We start from the raw sequence: 9,139 nt of genomic DNA on the forward strand, positions 1-9,139 counted from the left end.
GAGAGAGAGAGAGAGAGAGAGAGAGAGAGAGAGAGAGAGAGAGAGAGAGAGGGAGAGAGATTGAACATTTTCAAAAGCTAACTCGAACAGTGGTTAAGAGAGTTAACGAGGTCATCTGTGATGACAAAGCACGCTTACCATCAATGGTAAATTGATGTCAGGATGGACAAAGCCCACATTCCTAGGTCAGGATTATTTGTAGGGGACATTAAAACACTGTCTCTTTGTCTGACTTTTCAGAATAGGCAGGGAACGCAACAGGAGAATGTTGTTGGAAGGAACAAAAGCGCTAACCAGATTTAAGGGAGGGGTGGGGGCAGTAGCAGGGTTAGCCTGAGCTGGAGAGTCTCTGGCTCTAGCTTGAGTGGATTCCCTCCTAGGGTCAGAGTAATAGAATTTTACAGCAGCTGCATAAGAACGGCTTCTGAATTTGTGATGCTTTTAAGTACGGCTTAAAATTACAATACCCAAAGCTGGCGCAGTCGTAATCAAACTGCTATGCCCGTAAGCTCCGTAAGCTATCTCTCTCAAAGGTAATTTGGCCATGCAGATTAGAAGTTAGAAAAATATTTGTTCTTTTTCACTTTGTCCTGATTGTCCTTACTGAAGGAAAAGGAGGGAAATGGTTGCTTTTATCACCCATGTTGCAGGGGAACCCTTCCCCTGAAATCAGCTGTAGTAACTTAAAGAATATTTAAGAAGGTCTGTGTAGCAACTTGTCCCAGTTGCTTGGTACATAACAAAATTATCTTAAAACATAGCAGCTTGAAACAATCATTTTGCTTTGCTCACAGTTTTTTGTTTGTTTGTTTGTTTGTTTTGTTTTTTTAAAGCAAGAACTCAGAAAGAGTTCAAGGGTACTGGCTGGTTTTGTATGTCAACTTGACACAAGCTGGAGTTATCACAGAGGAAGGAGCCTCCCTTGAGGAAATGCCTCCAGGAGATCCAGCTGTAAGGCCTTTTCTCAGTTAGTGATCAAGGGTGGGAGGGCCCATTGTGGGTGGTACCATCCCTGGGCTGGTAGTCTTGGTTCTATAAGAAAACAAGCTGAGCAAGCCAGGGGAAGCAAGCCAGGAAGTAACATTCCTCCACGGCCTCTGCATCAGCTCTTGTCTCCAAGTTCCTACCTTGTGTGAGTTCCAGTTCTGACTTCCTTTGGTGATGAACAGCAATGTGGAAGTGTAAGCTGAATAAACCCTTTCCTCCTCAACTTGCTTCTTGGTCATGATGTTTGTGTAGGAGTGGAAACCATGACTGAGACACCAAGTTTCTGCTTGAAGTCAGTCTTGAACCATGCTTAGATTGTCGCATGGCTAAGGTCATCAGTGGCTTGACCTGGTTCCCTGTCCGAAGTGGCTCACATGTTTCAGCTGTTAACTGCAGTCTTAGCTAAGATGTGGGTCAGAGCCCGTACAGTCAGCATCTCTGATGTGGCAGCTTCAGGGTGCTCACTTATCCAGAATTTCTGATTTCACTTATCCAGGTTTCTCCCAGAACTGCTGCTGCAAGGACATCATGGCTGTTTGTGATCTCATCTAGAAAGTTCTGTCACATTATGTTGTTCTAGTCACCGGTGTGTCACGAAGCCTGGCCAAAACTCAAGAAGAGGGCAAACTTCACTGGCCAGTGGGAAGACTGGCAAGGGTACACAAGGCCTTTTCAATCGTTGCTAAGGTGGGATTAGAGAGCAGGCTGAACCCGGGAAGATTATGTCTAGATAGTAACCCAGTATTTGCATCCAGAGGCTCACAGCCTCCTGAAACTTCAGCTCTAGGAGAATTAATACCCTCTTCTGATCTCTGCAGGGTACCTGCATGCATGTGCATGTGCCATTTGTGTGTGTGTGTGTGTGTGTGTGTGTTTGAGCACGCATGTGCACTGGAAGTCAGAGAACAAAACTCAAAGTTCTTTCCTTGGACTATGACGAGTCCTGAGGACCAAATTCAGGTCACCAGACTTGGTGGCAAGCCTCTCTCCCCACTGAGCCATCTCACTGGCCTCGCCTTTCTCCTTTTATTGTTGGCATCTTCCACACACTGCCTGGGAATTTCCTTAAGGAGCTCACAGAGTTCATTTGGTACATTTTCTACTTCCCACGCTACAGGTGATACTTTAGTTGAACTCCCCCCCCCCCACTATTTAACAAAAGTCTCCTTTGCCTACAACTCTTGTGACGTTTCTCTGGCTTTCCCAGATCCCCTCCCTGACTACCACCCCAACTGCTCTCAGATGTCAGCTCTTTCAGCCTTTGTCTGCAGGCTGATCTCAAAGACGCTGCCATGTGCTTTACATTTTTACTGTAGCAATCCCTCATTTGCAGACACCAAAATTTACTTTGGTTATTATCGCTGGCTGTGTGAAAAAAAAAATCATCTCCAAATGTAAGCATCTTTAAACGACCATTTTATTTTGCTGGCAATTTTGAGCTTCAGAAATTTGCAGAGGGCTCAGCTGAGCCTGTCTCCGTTGAGGTCATTTATGCAGTGGGAGCAAGATGTCAGCTGGGACTGCAAATATCAGCTGAGCTGATGGGACTGGCAACAACGGGAGATGGCTCACTCCTACAGTCAGGATTTGATGCTGGCTGTCAGCGCGAGCCTGGCTGGACTGCCCATCTCTCTGTCGGTATGCAGACTCTGTGGCTAGGCAGTCTCAGAGCAACTGGCCTTCTTCCACAATGCTAGTCTCCCCTGGAACTAACATCCCAAAAGATCAGACTGAAACTTGGTGACATTTTCTGGCCCACTTTTGAAAATTGAATGGCATCTCTCCGCTGTGTGGTATTAGTTACAGAATGGTCACAAAGTCATCCTAGCTTCATGGGTAAGGGGCATAAATATCATCTCTCAAGAATTCATACAAGCAAGGTTAAGGAACAGAAGCAGAACGGAGTCTTCTGTATCTTATGTTGAAATGATACATATGGATAGGAGAACGGGGAACAAGGAATGGAAGTGGGGGTGGAGAGAGAGGGAAAAGAGAGAGAGAGAAGAAAAAAGAAATTATTCTGTTGTGGATAATTTTCTCTGCTTGTTTTATAATTTAAAAAAGAAAAAAGAAAAAGAAAGGCTGAAGAAAGTGCATGCCTTAGGGATTCTATATTTTTTGATTTATCACTCAGGCTTCATTTTCTGTGTTATCTTTAGTAACACAGAATTTGAATCCTTTCAAGCTAGCTTGGGGGACTCAGCTTTTGGAGTGCCACAAAGCACTGAGAATTCACCTGTTGGGACATGGAGGTAGCCCCTATCCCTAACGGGAATGGATTCCCCTTGGGACTGAAGGCTATGACACAACACTTGAAAGGACTATCTCCTTCAGGGTCAGGAAGAAGTCCAAAGGCAGGTTCTATTTACCTGCAGGATCAGGACCTCCAAAGCCTCACCACACTCTGCTGCCTTCCAGTCCTGCTTGCTCTATGAAACAATTAACAGGAGAAATAGGTCAAACAATAAAACTGGACAGGGGGCCGACCTGTCTGAACAGAATGTGCTTGCATTCAGCCCCTGAGGCAACAAGGAGTCAAAGTCAGCTATGTGTGTCATTATATATGCCAACAGTCACCTACTTTGCTCTCCATACTGTGACATCCAGAGTGTTCTATTGACCTGTTTTTGCTCATATAACAAGCCTTGGATAGCAACACAGAACAGAAGCCTATCATGGCTTGCACTGTGGGCCCCATGTTTACATGTTGGAACCCTCAACCTAATATGACTTATTTAAAGATAATTCATTTTCAGAGGTTATTAAGGTTAAGTGTGCTTGTATGTCTTGGACCATAATCTTATAGTCCTGGTATCACTATAAGATGAGAAAGACAACAGACCCTTATACCAGCTGTCCTTCTTGTAGGACCCAAGAGTGCAACAGCTGCAATCAGTAGCCTGTTCAACAATAGACCACCCTGTTCCTTGTGCAGGTTGTCCCAACCCACCTTGGAGACAGCCCCTCCCAGTGGATGCTCACATACCTGATCTCATGCTGTTCCTAATCGAAGCTCTGCCTGATATGCAGGGTGCTGGGATGCCTCTGGGAAGCCTGAGAGCACGATGACTTCTGTTTCCACCAACACACAACTAACCACAGAAAGCCATAGGAGCAGAAGCATGTGGCTGATGCTCCACAACGGGCCTTGAAGTGGGGTTTTACCAAGGATGCCTACAAAGCCCGGCTGATTGATTACAGGGGCGTAGTAGTACACATTTGTAACGTCAGCACTTGGGAGACAGAAGAACAGGTGGATAGTGACTTCTGAGTCAGCCTGGAATGGATGATTAGATTCTGTCTCAAAACAGGCAAGCAAACAAAGGACAGGGGTCTGAGGAATGGATCTGGGTTGTCTGTGTTTATAAGGCCATACTGGCTCTAAGAATGATGCCCTGGAAAGGGCCGGCTTTGAACTCCCAGGGGATGGGAACTTCCCATCCTAACTCCCACAAATAACTCCTACTGCTTATATAAACAATTATAAAAAAGAGAGTCAAAATATCTGTCTGTCAGTCTTTCTCAGGCACACATCCAGGCCATGTAAGGTCACTAGAAGGAAGCCCTCTACAGGCTGAGGAGAAAGGCCTCAGAAGAAATCAACTTTGCTGACATCTTATTTGGATTTCCATCTGCCATGGCTGTGACAAAATAAATCCCCTGGCTTCATCTATCCAGTCTGTGTGTTTTGTCATGGCAGCCCAAGCAGACTCCTACATAGCCCTCCAAGCCACTCTGAGGTTCCTTTGATATGCCCTCAGCAGCTACTGAGCAATTCTCTGCTTTCTAGCACCAGATGTTATATGACATTTAATTCTTTCTTGGCCATGGTAGGCAGACCAATGGATTGTCTTTGAAAAGGTAAACCTCCAAACCCATGAATATGTTGACAGTATTCAGTCCGTATAGCACTGCCTTCCATGAGTAGCAAGATGAAAGTTTTTGAAAAGACACTTTTGTATTCTTGCCCATTGAAAGAAGCATTGAAAAGACTCGTAATTGAAATTCACAGAAATGAAGATTTGTTTCTCGGGTGAGAATGGTTTGCTTCTCTCTGTCTCTGCACAGCAGAGATAAGTAGGAATGGTCCAGGGTTGCCATGGGTGGGTTTAAAGTGGATGGTTGAGGAATCCCTGGATGTCTGTAGTGAGGCATATGCTGGTAGACAAGGGAACAATGATGCTCACGTGTTCTCTGATCTCAAAGGATCTGTCACAGGAATAGCTTCTTACCAAGAAGAAGGGCGAAAGAGATTACTTAGAACATGCAGAGGATTTTTTTTTTTTGTGGTGCTGGCAAGTAAATCAGAGGACTGGTTTATTGACTCAACTGTTGGTTAGATTTGTGTTTTAATTAATTTTTACATGGATACATAAAACGGAGTTCTTTACAAATTTGTGTGTGCCATCCTAGGGAGAGGCCATGCTGATGATCTCTTTATTATTCCAGGTTAATATATATGTGCCACCAAAGGAATAGAATGGCTGGATTTAAACGGAGAAAAGCAAAATGACTCCGAAAGGATAAATCTGACTTAACAAGGTCATCAGGGAAAATAATTAAGTGAAAGAAATGAAATCTAACAGAAAAAAAAAGGCAGCAGGGAAGTTGGAAGTCTTGAGAAACACACTGAGTGATCCAAGACCATCACATCTGGGCTTGCTGACCTTCCGTACCACAGGTAAGCGATGTTAGCAGAAGCCGGCAATTGAAGAACTTGGACACATTCGTGTTGGGCCTGAAGCTTGACACTGTCCACCTAGACACTGCAGAGAAGACAATGAAGAAGATGACTGGGAAAGTCAAAAGCATCGCTCTAAGGGATCCTTCTGCAGGCTTCCTGCTCTCCAACTTGCTTGTGTGATGGTTGCTCTTGGTTGTCAACTAGCCTTGGATTTAGAGATGTGAGTGTTTGTGGGATTAATGTGTGATGGAATGAGAATCTCCTCCAACCATAGGCTCATCTATTTGAATACATGGTCCCCAGTTGGAGAAACTGGGGACTGGATTTGAGGTTTATGCCATTCCCCCCTCCTCTCTCTCTCTCTCTCTCTCTCTCTCTCTCTCTCTCTCTCTCTCTCTCTCTCTTTCTCCAGCCCTCTGTGGATCAAAATGTAAGTTCCCAGCTACTGTTCCAGTGGCATACCTGCTTGCTGCCAATCCCCTTGACATAATAGTCATGGACTCTAACCCTCTGAAACTGTTCTAGAAAATTCTTACTTCTGTAAGCTGCTTTGATCATGGCGTCTTATCACAGCAATAGAAAAGGAGCTAAGATAACACGTAAGACTGAGCATGGGGAGAAACCCGACCTGAGCGGTGGGGTGAGGGGCGCGGCGGGAGGCATCATCCAATGGGCTGGAGGAAGAAAAAGGACATGTTACACAAATGTACAAGCCCCAATTCCTTCTGGGCATACCTACAACAGCTTTGGATTCCAGCTCCTTTGGGCTTTCAATATGGATTCAGTGCCAGGACCTCTCCAGGGAGTTTCTAAGAGTTTCAGCACTGGATTAGAACTGCTAACGCACAGGACTTCATAAGTGAGCATCTACAGTGATCTCTGTGTCTCCAGCACACACACAGCCACTGCTGGTCTATCAATCATCCTGTCATGTAAACAAGTCCAACAAATCCCCTTCCCTTTCATCGTATACATATGTATTTGTACTGGTCTGTTTTTCTAAAGAATTCTGTCTAATACAGCAGAGAGCCCCCAAGGCCCTCCAAGCTTAGCTTTGTGCTTAACTCACAAGCTCCACACGCCTTTTGCTCTTTTTCAATGTATTCGTTCATGATTGAGGTTTCCCAGAACCTTCCAGAATCCCTGAGAAAAGTACTTTGTGTAATGATTAACAGCTTGGGGATTTTTCTAGTTGTCTAGCCACAAGACTTTGGAACTTTCAAGCTAGGTGCACTGAGTTAAGCTATGGCCTAGCTATTATCTAGATCTCAATGGGGCAAACCACATAACCGTGTGGTAAGTGGGGCTCAGGGATCATCTACACTGTACCTGCATAATCCCAGGTCTGGGTCTCACTGAATTGATGAATGGGGAAGACTGACATGCCTATGGTTTTGTATTAAGTAGTTATAAGGAGACCAGCCCTCCTTTCTTGGAGGTCAAACAGATTGTAGGAGTTAATCCATAACAGAAGGCCACAGCTTACAGACAGAAAGGTGAGCAGGTATATATGACATAACCTGAGTCTTTGAGAGACGGCAGGTACAGGATAGAAATACCTGGGGGACACTGAATGTCCTAAGGAAGGGTTGGGGATGGAACTTGATGGAACACAGATCCAAGGATCACTATGTGAAGGCTAAGAGCCCATCCAAAATGGTGTAGCTGACACTGGTGCTGAAGTTGAGTCCCTCTGCTGATGACATGGGAAATTTCTACAGTCCTTTTACAAAGGAGAAAAGCAGAAAGTGGTTGTCTATCACTTTCCCAGCCCACTATGGATCGCTTTCTATCAAATGTGAGAACACTCTCTTTGCAACCAATCTTTCTGAATTTCGAGTCTTGCATCTGAGGATTAGTCAAGGCAACAGAGAGGATCGTTCTGAATGACCTACTATTCGAGGAATTAACTTTTTAGATTCTAGACCCTGGGAAAATCTGTGGCATGCCCAAGGGGATAAAGAGCTGGTGAGAGGAAGGCAGGCTTATGTTATGGTAAATATGAGTATTTACTAACCAGTAGAGAAATACACCAATGTCTCCCCAAGCAGAGTACCTGGGCACTGGTACATACTGGTCTTCCCTGTGTGGGGGTGTGGTTCTGATGCTTTGATCTAGAATCAATGTTTACTGATGCTGAAGGTCCTTAATCAATTTTTGATCTCTCAATAAAGATGCCAGTGACCATGGCTGTTGGAAAGAGGAGGGACTTTAGGTCTCCTCAGGCTAGGAGAGACTCAAGATACTTGTGGGGAGAGAGACGGAATTGACTCAGAGCTAAAAGTGAAATCTTCCAAACTATAACTGGAAAGGAGAAGGGTTCCAAAAGCATCTTGGGCAGCAAGACTAATGAGTTTCAGAGAAGCTAACTGGGCAACTCAGTAGAGGGCAGATTTAGAAGTGTTGACCTAGGGGTGAAGGTAAGGGCATACGTAGAAGCCTTAGAAGAGCCTAGCATCAGAGTCAATAAGCCAGTTTTAAAAAGAGCTCATGTGTGTATGTCTTTTATCCGTGGATCTGAGATAGCTCCTGGGCAGGTACATGCGTGCAATCAGCTGGAACACAAAGTAGTGTAGACAAAACTACATGCTACATCCCTGAACATGAAGTCTGCACAGGTGGCCTCCTCTTGTCACTCCTGACAGGATTTAAAAGGTATTCTGTCACTCTGGAACCCCAGAACTTTAGCTAGGATGAGGATAGAAGGGTAACATGCTTTAACTCAGATATCTCCATGTCTCCACGCTGGGACAGCTCAGCCCACATGCCTCCTGCATGAACAGAGAAGCTAAGAGAAGAGACCCCACACAGCCTGTCCTTCTCCGTGCAGCCATAAATGAGGAAGTCTACATACCCTGCCTCCCATTTTAACTCCAAGATCTGCCTTACCTGAAAAGAAAAGATTAACTTATTTTAACTACAGCCCTCTTCTTCTGGGCCAGTCTGAATGTGAGTTGACTTGTAGCTGGCAAAATGAGACTATTTTCATAACCTCTGCCCCCCCTTCACAATTTCCACAAACTCTTGCTCATCTACTTGATGGGATTTACAATCTTCTTGTAGTCTTTAATTTTAATGAAGTCTGTGGGACCCAAAACAGGGCTATGGATGACAAATTCCGATGAGCTGGGACATTTTGGTGAAAGTCTGCTTGTAACCAAATGAGAAACACAAAGACCCAGGGACCACAAAACTGAACCATCTTTACTCCAGAAAGATGAAGCTGGATTTTCCCAAAGAGTTGCTAAGTTGTAAAGATTAATGTTATGTGTTCAGTTGGCTAGTCCATGGTGCTCAAATGTTTGGCCAAACATTACTCTGAGTGATGCTGAGAAAGAGGGGATTGGGGGAGGGAGACAGAGAGAGGGGGAGAGAGGGAGATGATAGATAGATAGATGATAGATAGATAGATGATAGATAGATAGATAGATAGATAGATAGATAGATAGATAGATAGATGTGAGAGAG

The 9,139-nt window shown here is 44.6% G+C and overlaps 1 long non-coding RNA gene and 1 other non-coding gene across 2 annotated transcripts; one reads left to right on the forward strand and one right to left on the reverse strand.

Moving 5' to 3' along the window:
• The first annotated feature begins 908 nt into the window (after window positions 1–908).
• LOC114619515 lies at window positions 909–5,696 on the forward strand. Its single transcript, XR_003711165.1, has 3 exons — window positions 909–951; window positions 1,484–1,674; window positions 5,437–5,696. It is a non-coding gene; the product is annotated as an uncharacterized LOC114619515 (long non-coding RNA).
• On the reverse strand, window positions 5,361–5,464 carry LOC114619536. Its single transcript, XR_003711173.1, has one exon. It is a non-coding gene; the product is annotated as a U6 spliceosomal RNA (small nuclear RNA).
• Window positions 5,697–9,139: the final 3,443 nt, after the last annotated feature.

Source organism: Grammomys surdaster, unplaced genomic scaffold, assembly GCF_004785775.1.
Source record: "Grammomys surdaster isolate TR1022 unplaced genomic scaffold, NIH_TR_1.0 150, whole genome shotgun sequence".
In the NCBI taxonomy this organism is placed as follows: domain Eukaryota; kingdom Metazoa; phylum Chordata; class Mammalia; order Rodentia; family Muridae; genus Grammomys; species Grammomys surdaster.